The sequence below is a fragment of the Leptonychotes weddellii genome, chromosome 6 (genome assembly GCF_054177405.1).
Source record: "Leptonychotes weddellii isolate Sample4059 chromosome 6, ASM5417740v2, whole genome shotgun sequence".
NCBI lineage: Eukaryota > Metazoa > Chordata > Mammalia > Carnivora > Phocidae > Leptonychotes > Leptonychotes weddellii.
Window position 1 is genome coordinate 71,877,599 of NC_138374.1, and position 15,045 is coordinate 71,892,643.

Below are 15,045 nucleotides of genomic sequence, written 5' to 3' on the forward strand. Positions count from 1 at the left end.
AAAAAAAAAAGAAGAAGAAGAAGAAGGTAGCGGGAGGGGAAGAATGAAGCGGGGGAAATCGGAGGGGTAGATGAACCTTGAGAGACGATGGACTCTGAAAAAGGACCTGAGGGTTCTAGAGGGGAGGGGGGTGGGAGGATGGGTTAGCCTGGTGGTGGGTATTGAGGAGGGCACATTCTGCATGGAGCACTGGGTGTTATGCACAAACAATGAATCATGGAACACTTCATCTAAAACTAATGATGTAATGTATGGGGATTAACATAAGAATAAAAAATTAAAAAAAAAGAATACATTATAAAATAAATGTAATAAATGAAAAAAAAATTATACTTCTTTAGGGGCGCCTGGGTGGCTCAGTCAGTTAAGTGTCTGCCTTCGGCTCAGGTCATGATCCCGGGGTCCTGGGACTGAGTCCCGTGTCAGGCTCTCTGCTCAGTGGGGAACCTGCTTCTCTCTCCCCCCTGCTTGTACTCTCTCTCAAATAAATAAATAAAAATCTTTTAAAAATCATGCTTCTTTAGGAGTGCCTGGGTGGCTCAGTCGGTTAAGCATCTGCCTTCGGCTCAGGTCATGATCCCAGGGTCCTGGGATCGAGCCCCATGTTGGGCTCTCTGCTCAGTGGGGAGCCTGCTGCTCTCTCCCCCCTGCTTGTGCTCTATTTCTCTGAGACAAATAAATAAATAAAAATCTTTAAAATAAATATGCTTCTTTAAATGATGTGTAAAAAGTCCTATTACAGGACTAGAAAAAGTATTTTGTAAATGATATTAAATTGCCTAGAAACAAATCAACTTTATCTATATATTTGAATGCAGGCACTTTTCAGTGATTACAGTGATGATAAAGCAAAAGAGAAATCATGACAAAATTCATAAAGTTCTTTCCTTTCCATAAAATGATGGCAGTTTAGTTTCCTACCCTTTCAACTCCTGACATGGCTGTGTCCCGCTCACTTCCACATTGCTCAACAGCTGGGAATTTTGAAACAGACCTGAGTTTAAATCTATCTGACCTCTTATTAGCTACTTTATAGTGAACATTTATGAATTGCAGGTTCTTTATCTTTTAAATGGGATTTAAAAAGGCGCTGTCATTTTCTCTTGAAGGCTCAAGAGGAAGCATATTGAAGGTCCTGGGGTAGTATCTAGAATAGTTTTCAATTAGCAATAATCGCGCCTCGGATAAACCTCATTGGCTACGATACTGCCACTGGGCAAAGCTGGTAGTATCTAGAATAAAGGAGAAGCTCAAAGCTGGAAGCTGTTACTGGGTGGGTTGGAAGCAGCAGAAAGCAGAGGATGATGATTTTGATGACGTGAAAGAGGATCTGGCAAGAGGTGAGCGATGCGTGATTATCAAGTCAACCCACCGGTGAGACCCCTTCATGGCTAAATCACTGGCAAGGACTTTGGCTGTCCCTCTATACCAGTTTGGTGGATTTCACTTTCAAAATATGGTTGCTTTTAGGTTTCTCATCCATCAGAGAATTAGAGATGTCAACATTAATGTGGGAAAGCAGAAGAATGATAGGTATCACGAACGTGTTCTCTTTTAGGTTCATGGAAGGAACGGCACTATATTGCTGATGGGGAAAAAGACTAAACACGCCAATCATATCTGAAATTAATTTACCTTTCCAGACCACCATTTTATGGAAAGAAAGAACTATTTCGCTAAATGCTCCCAGTGGTTAAGGGACTCTAGATCATGAGCAGTTTCATTTCTTGCGAATCTCGTATGCTGATGAGGTTCAAGTGAAGCCGTTTTACAAGGTTTGCTTTATTAGATTATCAAATTTCCCTTCCCTGGGCTTAATTTGTGATGGGAAATAGAACTCATCCTTTTTTTTTCCCCCTTTAGACATCTATTTCTACCACAGGGTGTCCAGTGTGATTTTGAGATCAAAGAGTTTTATTTAACCTCTGCATCGGATCTTACATATTTCATTCATCCCCAAGCCAGTTATGTACAAATTCTACTTCCTGAACTGATCAGCGAGTCTCAGAGAAGTCCAGATTATTCAGAGAAGAGAACTTTGTTTCTTTCTTTTTTTTTTTTTAAAGATTTATTTATTTATTTTAGAGAGACAGATTGTACCAGCAGTGGGGAGGGGCACAGGGAGAGGTAGAGAGAGAATCTCTAGCAGACTCCCCACTAAGCACAGAGCCCGACAGGGACTTGATCCCAGGGCCCTGAGATCATGACCCGATCTGAAACCAAGAGTCAGATGCTATATTGTACATCGTATTCACTTTGGAGCATTCAAAACCATTGCTTCCACTCCTTATCCTCAGAGAGCTGTGGAGGTGGCCCAGGACATAGACATCCCCATTAAGGGGGCAAACTTTAGAGCTTTGCATACCTTTAATCTTTGTAAATGCAAAATGTGTTTTGTCAAGGGGACTTAAGATTTCATACTATTATGCATCGAAACATTTGAGGCTGTTTTCCTTCTCAAAAGGACTCTATGGTATCAACGGTTACATATTGTTTCTGGGTTGCAAATCAAACAGCTCTGCAGAAAAGTTCTGGCATGTTTTTGAAAAGGGCAGCACAAACTGATTATTATGAATTAATCTAATAGTTCGTACTCATGAACCTGCAATGTTTCAACCCATAGGCAGTTATAAATAGGAGCTAGGTAAGATCAAAACTGCGCATTATGTGTACCAGATTCAAGAACTGAGTATTTGAGTTTACAGAGACCATTCAAAGACATTCTGTGGTTGAAGCACTGACTAATTCCTCCAAGTGCTTCTCTTGACTTAGGATAAGTTACTTTTATAAGTATACTAACATAATTTTCCTTGGAAAGTTTACCTGTTTTTGTTTTTAGTACACCTATAATATATTCTAATGTGTATGTCTCAGTTATAATGGTATCCAGTATGAATATTTTTGCAAGGTATTGTGCCAAAAAGTTGATTTTTGCATAAATGATTAGTAATAAGGGGGGCGTGCTCATTGAGCTGCAGACTAAGAACTCTCAGTCTGGTCCACACCTTCATAGGGAGTACAGATCTATTCAACTTCTCCAACAGGCAGTTCAGGAAGAGGAAATGAACCAATCTAAGGAATTGATTTGGTAATCATAGATTCCTAAAACAATAACAACACCATACATAGCAGTGGAAAGCTATGTAATGCAAAATTCATTAATGCAGTGCTTTCCCCTAAGGGTTTTGGATTTACAGTTAATCGAGCTAAAGTACCTGACTGGCCCTAGGAGAAAGTAGCTTGTATTCTCAATGATTTTAGTTATTTTATAAAGGTGGAAAATAACTGATTATTTATTTATTTAGACTGAAAATATCATTAAAGATGTGACATGGATGAATAGCTGGAGTTCTCCCTGAAACCTGATATTTATTACCTGAGGGATGGGAAGCACTCAAACTATAGACTGATGGCACATTCTTCGGCTTAGATTAATAATATAGCAGATATTTGGATTCTGTTCCTTTGACGGACTGAGAGAAAAGTAATTCAGGATAGAATTCCCCAAATAACACTGATGGGGTTAGTGGAAGTTAGAGTAATTTCAGTTTCCACAACCACACATAAGTGACGAATTTAAAATAAGAACATGATAAAGTAGTTTTTTTTCAATAACGTAGTAACCTTCCACCATGTCTAAGTGGTTTGTGTTCAATTAAATCGATATTGAGTGCCAAGGATAAGCAATGGTGATAATTCATATAACCATGTAGATTTTTAAAATAGAAATAATTAGTGGAATTCAATATTTTTTTTTGACTGGGAAAGAGTTAGAAATTACCTAATTCATGCACTTCCCTTGGAAAGTAAATATTTTACTTTCTAGGTTTAAGTGATTGAGTTCATGGCTCGTCCTTTTATACCAAGAGAGAAACCACATTGAAAAACACAAACTTAAAGTAGAACACAAGGACATGTGTAGTCTCAGGATCTCTCAGATGCTTTCAGCTGTAAGTAACAGAAAACCTCAGTCTCAAATTGTGCCAAATTGGCTAACACAAGGACATTTATTATGTCACACAGGGATTTCTCAGGTAGGCTGTACCCCGAGTGTGGTATGACAGTGTCCCTGAAGTTCTCTGATTTGAATTTGGTCTCCACAAAGTGTTGGTTTCCTGCTCAGCTTGACAGCAAGATGGCGGCTGTGCCCCAAGACCCGGATGTTCAGAGGAGGCTGTGAGACCATTTTTTAGGTTTCTTTCCCGGGTGCTTCTTAGCAAAGGCACTCTCATTTTTTTGGTTGGGCCACATGCCAGGCTTGTGGAATTATCATGATTGCTGTAGAGGGGTCCCAACCATCTTTGGAGCTGGGAATTCGAATCCACTTCCCCAGAGTCAGGTGGTGTAAGCTGGTCAACTAAATAAAACTGGGGGTTCTTCTGAAAGGAAGAAAGGGAGAATTGGATGTTGTGTAGGTAGTCATCAGTCATTTTGCAGGCAAGGAATTAGTGGCCCAGAGAAGACTTAGACTGTGCAAAGTTACAAACTTAGAGCCATTTTGTCCAGTATTATTGTCCACATTATTTATAAAGTTTTCCCAGTGCCCCCTTCCCCCCCCAAAAAAAACCTCAGCCATTCTGTCGTATTTGCACTTGCAAAAGTAGAGAAACTTTATCTGAGTTTCTGAGGGTGAATGAAAGCTGAAACACCAAGCCACTTCCATTTTATGCTTCCTAAAGAAGGACATGTCTGATCTTCCCATGAGCCCACCACAGACCAAGCCTTCTTACAACTTTTCACAGAAGAGTTTTTATTGTATGATTACTTGATTATACATTGTTCTTTTTACTAAATACTAGGAGGGACAATGTTCTGTTCTTGGTACATAAACTGACACTCAACAAAAGAACGAATGAATAAATCCTGAGATCTTTCAATCCCATAATCATGAAATACATTTAAGCACTGTTGTGTGGTCCCATGTGCATAAATTGTTGTACTTCTAGGTAATGTGTAGACATGGTCCACATCCTGAAAGAGTGAGATCGATGAAACATATAACAGACATGTAAAAATAACAGTATGAGACTACCTGTATCATATGCCAGTGACATCACAGATGGTGAATGCCTCAAAGTTCAAGAGAGTCTAATGAAGAGTGCTATGGTGTTTCAAGACCCCATGGAAGGGGCAGAATCTGGGCTGGGAATTGAAGGAAAGGAGGGACATCAACAAGTGGAAAGGAGGGACTCCAATCCAGGAAGATGAACCAAGAGAGGAGAAAGCTTAGATTTATTTTAGGAGCACAGGATAGATCTGTTTGGTGAAGGTGTTTTGTCACTGGGAATTAGAAAGAAGTGCCGTCAAGGAACCGGGAAGCGAGGGGGACCGTGGCAATCCTTCAGTCCCAGCTAAGCCATCAAACTATTTGGGAAGCTTTCAGAGTAGGATTTTGATGCAAAGGAACCAAAATGTACAAAGATTAATTTGTAGGATGTGTACCTGTGTGGGATGGAACATGAGGGAGAAAAAGTAGTGAACAGGTAAAGTTGCCCAAGTGTAAATAAAGGTACAGAAAAATAAGAAGCAAGAAATGGGTATGAAGGGATAGATGAGGCAAATTTTGAGGAAGTAAGATGGGATGAAATAGCTGGATCCAGGGGCTAAGCTGGCCCCAAGCAAAGCTCCTCAGTGCTGAGCCTTGAAAACTGATGGGATCATTGAATGAAATAAGGGAGTCCAGAGGAGAGTTCTTTTTTTCAGAGAAGAGGGTGGTCTGGGTCTGCAGCCAGTCGGGCACTTAGGGATGCCCATCAGGCAGCCAGAGATGTGCAAATCAACTTCAAAATTAGCACAGCTGGTGCTATAGACTAGAGAGAAGGTGACTTACAGGTAAAAGCCAAAATCACAGGAGAGGCAGAGATTAGCCACACTTAGCAGAATGCCTAGCACAGATGTATCTCAATGCACATTTGTTGAATTGAAACGAAACTATTAACCAGAGTGCTTTGAGTTGGCAGCGACAGAAACCCATCAGATACTGACTGAAAGGCTGAATTTATGGACTGAATTTCGTGTGACAGAATAATCCAGAGACAGGGCTGGCTTTAGGCATGACTGGATCGATGTGTTTCCATGGTTAGGGATTTTTCTCTCTCTCTTTCAACTCTGCTCTGTTCTGTGTTAGCTCTTTTTCTCAGGTGGGCTCTCAGATTTTATGGCACATTCTACCAGCATAGACCCTCCCACAGAAAGAGAGCGCCTCTCTTCTACCAAGTCCTGGGTAAGCACCAGAATTCACTCTTCCTGGAAAAGCTGGGAATATTCCATCATCCCTGGATCCACCACGGTGATTTGATGAACCAGGCCCATCCTTAGAATCATGGGTGGTGTGATGTCCATCAAAATACACTTAAACTAAACCTACAGGGGGGTAAGGATGCAGACACATGTAAAGAAAAATCACGCTTCCTTTGCCAGAAGAGAAGAGTAAGGATGCTGGGCAGGTAAATAGGACATGGGTCCACCACAGGACTTAGGCCTAAATCCTGTAGTGAAGACTGAAGCCCGGTCCTCGAGTACGCACATGTCCAGGACAGGAGGAAGGTGGGCAGAGAAGGAGGAATGGATGAATCCGCAGGGGAGGCTGAGCAATGAACTTGAAGCACAGGTGGGAGCTCATCACGTGCGCTTCCTGATGCACGGCTTCAGTTACAGGGCTTCTAGGGACACGGCTCCAAATGGCATATTCCATTGGCTGACACATCCGTGCAGGCTCTTCTCGGTAATTTAGAAATACGGCAAGACATTCCCAAGTCCAGAGGCTGTAGTGAAAATGCTACTTCTAACATTCTTACATCTTTTGTTACCAGATTTAACGCATGTGACTCAGACATTTTAAGATGAAAGAACAGCCCACATAAATGATTTACAGTCTGGCTTTTGTGGTTCAGGGTTTTTACTGAGGTTTTCAAAAGAAAGAAGGTAGAGGACAGATGTCAGTCCCTAATGACTTCAAGCTTCAGTTTCTCTCTTGTCCTTTCTATCTGTTAGGGCCCCTCCAGTCGCCGTGTCACTTCTTTCGGGCAGCAAGCTGCCCTTGCTCAAATGTCCCTTTGGCCTCCACCTTCTGAAGTGCATTTTGCCTCCTCCCTTGGGCAGGTGTAAGGCCTGCCATTGCTGAGTCAGCAAGGGGTGGGGCCAACGCTCCTGCTTGGTGACCAGTGTGGCCACCGTCAGAGACGCTCTGTCCTCTCATTAGAATTCTCAGATCATTCCTGGCACGTAGTAAATGCTCAGCAAATGCACATTATCATGATTACTGTTATTATTAGGAATATTATAAAAAAGCTCTGTCCAGTTGGCAAATGCCACCAGTTGGCATATTACTCTGTATAGGAACTCACCCCTTTTGTGATTTTTACTTCTGTCTATGAAACGTATCTCACACCCCAAGAGAGGGTTCTTCCCTTCGGTGTAAGCCAGATCACTATTTCTTGAACCGAACCTTAACATTTCACACCTATTTGCTTTTGGACTCCTCTTTCTTGCTTCTGCTTTTAGTGATTTCCATGTTCCTTGGATTGATTACACATTTCATCATTTTTAGGGCCCTAGTTCCTGCCTCCCTGGCTTATATGTTTGGCTTATTTTTTATACACACCCACATAGTGAGATAGCATGAAAACTGAAAAACCTACAATAGAATATATGTCTGGTTGTTAGCGTGTTTCTACATACACACACGCATGCACACACACACACGTGCATGCATCTGTGCAACCACGAGCTCTTACTGAAAGCCGTAATGACATGGATGCTGTGTGCACGTCGCTTGTTATCAGGAATAGCCATTTAGCAGATAGATCTCAAGGATGTGGTTTTTTCTTGAAGCACACCCTCAGAAGAACTGTGATTATCATCATTTACTGTGTCCTTACCATGTGCTGAGGATCGCGCTAAGTGATTTACATACATTATCTTAGCCTGTGTCACCATGACAGTAACCCTATGGGGGAGGATTTGTCTCTATTTTATAGATGTGGGAGCTGGGGAGCTGAGCCAGGACCCACATGTAGGCGAGTCTGCCTCCAGCGCCTCTGAACAGGCTGCACCTGTCAATCCAGGGCAGCTCCGTGGGAAACAGCTTTATGCTTCTTTATACTCAAAACACTGCAGGAGCCAAATCAAATCAAACCAAACCAAAGCCACTATTAGTAAAAGGGACTCCATAGCATGGGGACTATAGTTAATAACACTGTATTGCAGATTTGAAAGTTGCAAAGAGAGTCAGTCTTTAAAGTGCTCATCATGAGAAAAGAAACTATGTAACTACGTGTGGAGATGGGTGTTGACCAGACTGATTTGCTGTGATCGTGTCTCAATGCATAAAGTTATCAAATCATTATACGGTACACCTGAGACTGACGTAATGTTGTATGTCAATTATCCCTCAATAAAAAAAAATAGGGGTGCCTGGGTGGCTCAGTCAGTCAAATATCTCTGACTCTTAATCTCAGCTCAGGTCTTGAAGTCAGGGTGGTGAGTTCAAGCCCTGTATTGGGCTCCATGCTGGGTGTAGAGCCTACTTAAAAAAACAAAAAACAGGGCGCCTGGGTGGCTCAGTTGGTTAAGCGACTGCCTTCGGCTCAGGTCATGATCCTGGAGTCCCGGGATCGAGTCCCGCATCGGGCTCCCTGCTCAGCGAGGAGCCTGCTTCTCCCTCTGACCCTCCCCTCTCTCATGTACTCTCTCTCATTCTCGCTCTCTCAAATAAATAAATAAAATCTTTAAAAAAAAAAAACACAAAAAAAACCCCAAAAAACAGAACCCAAAAATGAATGAACGAATGAACGAATGAATGAATAAAAGGTACTCAATGGAATAAAAAGCATTTATTGCATTGCTATCCTGATTTGGTATCGTGATGCTTGGATAATAGGAAATTAATAAACATTTATGTGAAGGACTCTGCTGTTCCAAATTACCATTTTCTCCTTGTCAAAAATGAATCAGTCTGTGTTTTTTACTCTCCTGGATGTTTTTTTTTTTTTTTCATTCTGTACCACAATCTTTTAGATTCTTTTTGTTCTTTTGAGTTATTCTGATACTTTCTGCTAGTCTCTCTGGGAATATGTGTTCTTTGGGATTTATATGTGAATGTGGTAGGTTTCCACAATAGGGTTAATGAGTGGGAAATGCACGAACTTTGAAAGCATGCCCTGCAGAAATGCTTGTGCTAACATGCAGATTGCCCCAATTTTCTGCTGCAATGTCCTTCTCTGCAGGGAGTTGTTACTTTCCAGGGTTGTACCATAAGAAATCAATTCTGTTTATGGAGATTATTGAGATTAAGAGCAAATACCAACTCCAAAATCAATGTGATATGACTATACTTTTCTGTACAACTACTCACAGTTTTTGGTCACCAGTGAAATCCTATGAATTTTTTAAAGAAGGTTTAGGTGAGCCTTAGCCATCAGAAAACTAATTCGGTTTCTTTTGTAAGGGAGAATATTTAGAAAGTAAATTCCAGCAACTTCTGTAGTGTATAAGATGAGAACACTTTGTGTCTGCTTCATATTCGATAAGAACTATGGTGTTCTTTCTTGAAAACTCTGCAGTTTACAAAATATGTCAGAACTCAAACCGGCATATATAAGCGAGATATGGCAAATGTTCCTCAGCAAATTTTCAAGGGATTGGAATATTTCCCAACTCTTTTTGAAGAGAAGAAGTAAAGTATTTTTCTTTTGGACTCCCGGAGGAGGATATTATTAAATACAAATGCAGAGTATTTTGAAATTGCTGAGTGGGCCACTATTTCGATATGCTGCCTGTCTTATCCAAAACTTTGGTATTGTTGTTTTTAATGGATCATCAGCTATCACAGAGAAAGATTAAATTTTTTTTTAAGTTTTAGTAAATTGAAACTTGATGATTTTGGCTTGCAGTACTGCTGGATTCTGAGTATTCCTGGAACCTGAAATCATTATGTGCACTTTTCCAGATTAATTCTGTTTGGGGTATTGCAAAATAATTGCAGGGAAAAAATGCAGTCCTATTCTTTCATCATATTTTATTTTCTGAAAATGGACTCAAGAGTTGATATTTAAGATAATGAATCGACTCTCAGCAGTTACCGTTATAAACAATGTAACTGTTGAAACAAAGCCAGCCTTTACATAACCAAGAAGAATTCCTCAGCACATGTCTCTTGCCACTCCAGCCCCAGCTTATCTCATTCGTGCTGGGTGAAGAGCAGGCTTTGTTTCCTTTGTTTTTGGTCCAATGAGAAAATATTTCCAGAATAGTTCCTTGATAGCATGGATTGAGTACCATAACACCGAGTTTCTTTGAATTCTCACCATCCTGTAAAGCCCGGGTTGAAAAAATTAAATGTCGATTGGGCTTGGCAGAGGAAGTCCATGAGTGAAGGTGGGGTTGTTGCAAAACCCATCCCCAGTTTAAAGGGATCGGCCACTACCCAGCACCCAGAACATGTTGGCCTATGGAAATTCAAAGCCCAGTGTCGTCAGAGCATTCTGTTTTTTGGAAAGAAAACAGAAATTTCTTTGTTGTTATTATTTACGAGGAATATCCTGATTTCTATATGCTCTAGACTAATTGGATCTAAAAAATAGTGTGTGTGGGAAAAAGATCTGAGAGCCACATGTGACCTGAAGGCCACCTATTTGCAACTTCTCGACTAAAGCATGACACCGTTTGACATCTTTATTGAATAGTATTTACTGAGATGCTGGGTATGTTCTCTGGCACGTCTCCTGATATTTGTAATTAGTCTGATGCCCTACTGGTTCTCTGCTCCTGAATCTTAGCATTTCCCTTAACAATGTCCATTTTATCCCTGATTTGCAGATGGGAAATCGGATTGGATTAGAAAGAGAGAGTTTGGCATAGTATAAGGCCCACATTTGGGTCCTCAATCTGGTTACTAATCTAGCGTTCATGTCAGAGATCCTATCTTCTTCCTGAGACAGTCTTTTTCTTATATCCCACTTTTAGTCATTTGTTTTCTGCCTAGTTTACTGTTCCTAAAACCCTGCCCGGAAAGCACATCTTTACAGGATTGGGCATTACACTGAAGCTTGTTTAGGGCTTAATGTGCAACCCTTGGTGTCCAGGCCTATCACTTGAGGTCTTCCGTTATCAGAGGGACTTCACTAATGCCAGACTTAATCTTCATTGCGTCATTCTACAATTTCAATTGCTTTTCAAGACCTCCCTATTTCATTGTGGTAACCCTGATACCAGTAACTTACCTGTCTAGGTCTTTCCTGGGATCTGGGTTGTGGATGCCTGGCTGGATTTGCTCTCTTTAATTATAGCTCTTTCTGCCCCAGTGCTAGATCTGCTAGTTGGGTGTGGTAGCTGAGACCTTGCTCTACTTAACCCTTCATGTCTGGCTATTACATCAGGTAAAAACCTTTGGAGAGCCGTGCTTTTGCAACTGATTTATCATGAAAAAAAAATAATAAACTAGGGAGGAAGAAAATCTTGCTGTGTGTATGTACTCATGCAGTTCAAGTGCACTTCCTCTTTCTTATCCAAAAGCTACTAGGTATTTGTCTTCTATGAAAAAAAAAAGATTGGGGCACCTGGGTGTCTCAGTCGGTGAAGCATCTACCTTCGGCTCAGGTCATGATCTCAGGGTCCTGGGATCGAGTCCTGCATTGGGCTCCCTGCTCAGCGGGGCGTCTGTTTCTCCCTCTGCCCTCTGCCTGCTGCTCCCCCTGCTTATGCTCTCTCTCTCTCTCTGTCAAATACATAAATTAAATCTTTAAAAAAGAAAAAAAAGATTGATAGTTATTTCATTAGTATAGCCAACTGATACAAGAATTGATTTTTTGACTTCCCTTTGATTCGTGAAAATATAAATGCCAGTACTGGAAGGATATGGTACCAACCTATTAAAATCCTCTTGTAGATGTAAAAGAAAGGATGTCGGGTTTACTGGAATGATGACGGTATTTCCTGTTAAAATCCCCTTGTAGAGTGTCATGTGTCTTTGGGATTATGTTCACAGAATGTGGTAACCCCTGATGTATTATTATTTGTATCAGTGAGCTTGCACAACAGGCTTCAAGAGCTGAGCACTGATAACGGAAATTTCCTTTGAGAATCAGTTTCTAAATTCCAAATTCCAGAAAGTTCAAACTTGTATTCATGTAACCTCCATCGTACTTGTCGCATTGATTCATTTTGTTTTTTGAGAAAAGAAGAATATTATCAGTAACCTATGCTGTCCTTCTTCTGTCTCCCCTCTACCTGTCCGTGTGAGTTTGGGAAAGCTGAACAACAAAGTGCCAAGTAGCTTTGAACCTGGTGGGTCTTAAGAGCGTAAGTAAATCCTCCATTAAAGATACTTGGAAGGTTGGATCCAGTAAGCCGATTGAGTATGCTCCAGGCATTTAAAGTGCAGTGAGATAGAAAACAAATGGCTAATTTGCAACGATGTGGTTGGAACTGGAGGGTGTTATGCTGAGTGAAATAAGTCAATCAGAGAAAGACATGTATCATATGACCTCACTGATACGAGGAATTCTTAATTTCAGGAAACAAACTGAGGGTTCCTGGAGTGGTGGGGGGTGAGAGGGATGGGGTGGCTGGGTGATAGACATTGGGGAGGGTATGTGCTATGGTGAGTGCTGTGAATTGTGTGAGACTGTTGAATCACAGACCTGTACCTCTGAAACAAATAATACATTATATGTTAAAAAAAAAAAGATAGTAGGAAGGGAAAAATGAAGGGGGGAAAATCAGAGGGGGAGACGAACCATGAGAGACTATGGACTCTGAGAAACAAACTGAGGGTTCTAGAGGGGAGGGAGGTGGGGGGATGGGTTAGCCTGGTGATGGGTATTAAAGAGGGCACGTACTGAAGGGGGCACTGGATGTTATATGCAAACAATGAATCATGGAACACTACATCAAAAATTAATGATGTAATGTATGGTGATTAACATAACATAATAAAATAAAAAAATAAAAAAAAAGAAAGCGAATGGCTAGAAAATTTTGGTTATAGGTTGAGTCTTTTCTAGCTCCATTTATTAAGTATCATGTCCTGAGTCAACCTATTTTGGAAGGTAGAGAAGCTCCCATTTTCAACGTGTTCCAGTCTCAAAGAGGAGATGTGAATAAATGTTTAAATGATAATATGTGTATACATGGAAATCAAATGTGATATATATAGTCCCAGAGCATGTGCTGACGTCACAGATGCATGTCTGCTATTCTGTGGCAAACACGTATGTGGTCCTTGCTTGGCTGTGTGTCCTTTATTTTGCTTATCTGTGGAAATCTTTGAGAAGAAGCCATGGCATTTAGGTTTTGCTTCATAGGGAGTTAATGTTTGGTCGCATGGGAATATGGCTTAGGTGGAACTTTGGGATTTTGAGGGAGGGGTGATAATAAGGAAATGTGACTTTTTAAAAAAGAGAACCGGATTTGACATATTTCTTTGAGTAGCATCTTCATATTAACACCTTGGAAACCTTATGTATGTAATCCAGTAGAATTGTGTTTGTTAGGAAACTGTCTTTTAAGACATAAGTATATTTTAAAATTATTTTCAAAGGTAGCAAGCATTAAGCCTTTCAAGGTAAATCTGATCTTCAAAAAGAATAAAAGGTATTGGATGTGAGTGCTGAAAAATAAAGTAGTTATAAAAATAGTAATACAGTTGGTATTTAAAAAAAAAAAAAACAGGCAGGTTTTAGATAATGAGGCTGATTTTCTTACATAACCAGCAGGAGAATTTTGCATATGATTAAAGAATTTCAAATGTATTTTGGCCAATATAATATCAATGAATATGTACAAGTGTTTCCTAAGTGATTTTTTTAAAGGAAAATATTTATTTGGGTAAATAAGGTTTTTTGTTTTTCAATTTCTTAGATATATTTCCTAGAGAGTGAAGTAGAAGGGAGGTAGATCTGAGTCAAGACAAAGTAACATGAAAAATAGTGATAAGGTTGCCAGATAAAATACTGGATGCTGAGTTAAATTTGAATTTCAGGTAACAAATTTTTTAGTATAAATTTGTCCCAATAGTTGGATCTACTTATACTAAAAAATTATTTGCTGTTGATCTAAAATTCAAATGTAACTGGGAGACTCATATTTTTATTTGCTGAGTCTGGTGATCTTCAATGCTGACCAGTAGTTGCTTTATTTTATCTTATTTTATTTTTTTGTAATAGGCAGACACGTTTAGAGTACCTTCTTCCTGACAATATAGCTCTATAGCTTGTGGAGGTGGTAAGAGTACACGTTGCCCTCAGAGTCTACACTCTAGCAGAGGAGATGAGAAATGTGAAGATAATCCTGTTTCAAGAGAAATTGTAGCAACTACTCCAAGGAAGATGCAGTGTCAGTTCAGAGAATAAAGGGGTTGCTTCTGGTTGTGGAAACCAGGGGAGGGACTGCTGAGTCCATATTGGCTTTTGGCTGGAAAGGGTTGATGGTGTTTAGTCACCTGAAGATAGGGAAGGAGTGGTGCTCCTAGACGGGAGAATAAACATTATGAAAAGCATTAATCTGGTGAAGTTTTGGGTGTATTTGAGGAATTACAGTTTGGTTGGAACAGTAGTTCTCAAACTTTAGCCTGCATCAGAATCATGTGGAGGGCTTCTGAGAATACACCTCCCTGGGTCCTGTCTGCAGAGTTGCCGGCTTAGTAGGTCAGTGTGGGCAGAGAATTTGCATTTGTCACAGGTCCCCAGGTGATGCTGGTACAACAACCACACTTAGGGAGTCATGGACAAGTGTGCAGCTCCGTGTGGCTAGTGGAAAGTGAGGTTGGGAATGTAGGTCAGGCCCTGAGGCCCTAGACTGGTATGCTCTGGAGCTTGAATTTTGTTTAATAGACAGTAGGGAGCCATTAAAGACTGGTGAGCCAAGTGACAGATCAGATTGTTCTTTAAGAAGATTTATTTGGTGGCAGTGTGTGGGATTGATTGAAAGGAGCACCAACAGACCAGAGAAGCAAGGATAGTGAAGTAGCTCCTGCTTGTGTTGTTTCCAGTAGCCAAGACCTAGAAATAACCTAACTGCCCATCAACGGACGAATGGGTAAACTCT

At 40.6% G+C, this 15,045-nt stretch overlaps 1 protein-coding gene, 1 long non-coding RNA gene and 1 pseudogene across 4 annotated transcripts in view; 2 read left to right on the plus strand and 1 right to left on the minus strand.

The window, feature by feature from the left end:
• LOC102740208 (protein kinase cGMP-dependent 1) overlaps nucleotides 1–15,045 on the plus strand; it is a 914,142-nt gene that overhangs the window by 163,563 nt on the left and 735,534 nt on the right. The gene's annotated exons all lie outside the window — the stretch shown is intronic.
• The window catches only part of LOC145722248 (uncharacterized), a 112,191-nt gene continuing 97,517 nt past the window's right edge, over nucleotides 372–15,045 (plus strand). Inside the window, exon 1 of the long non-coding RNA XR_014146368.1 lies at nucleotides 372–584. This is a non-coding gene — a long non-coding RNA (uncharacterized LOC145722248). The remainder of the gene's footprint in view (nucleotides 585–15,045) is intronic.
• On the minus strand, nucleotides 1,141–1,224 carry LOC115944836 (U4 spliceosomal RNA; annotated as a pseudogene).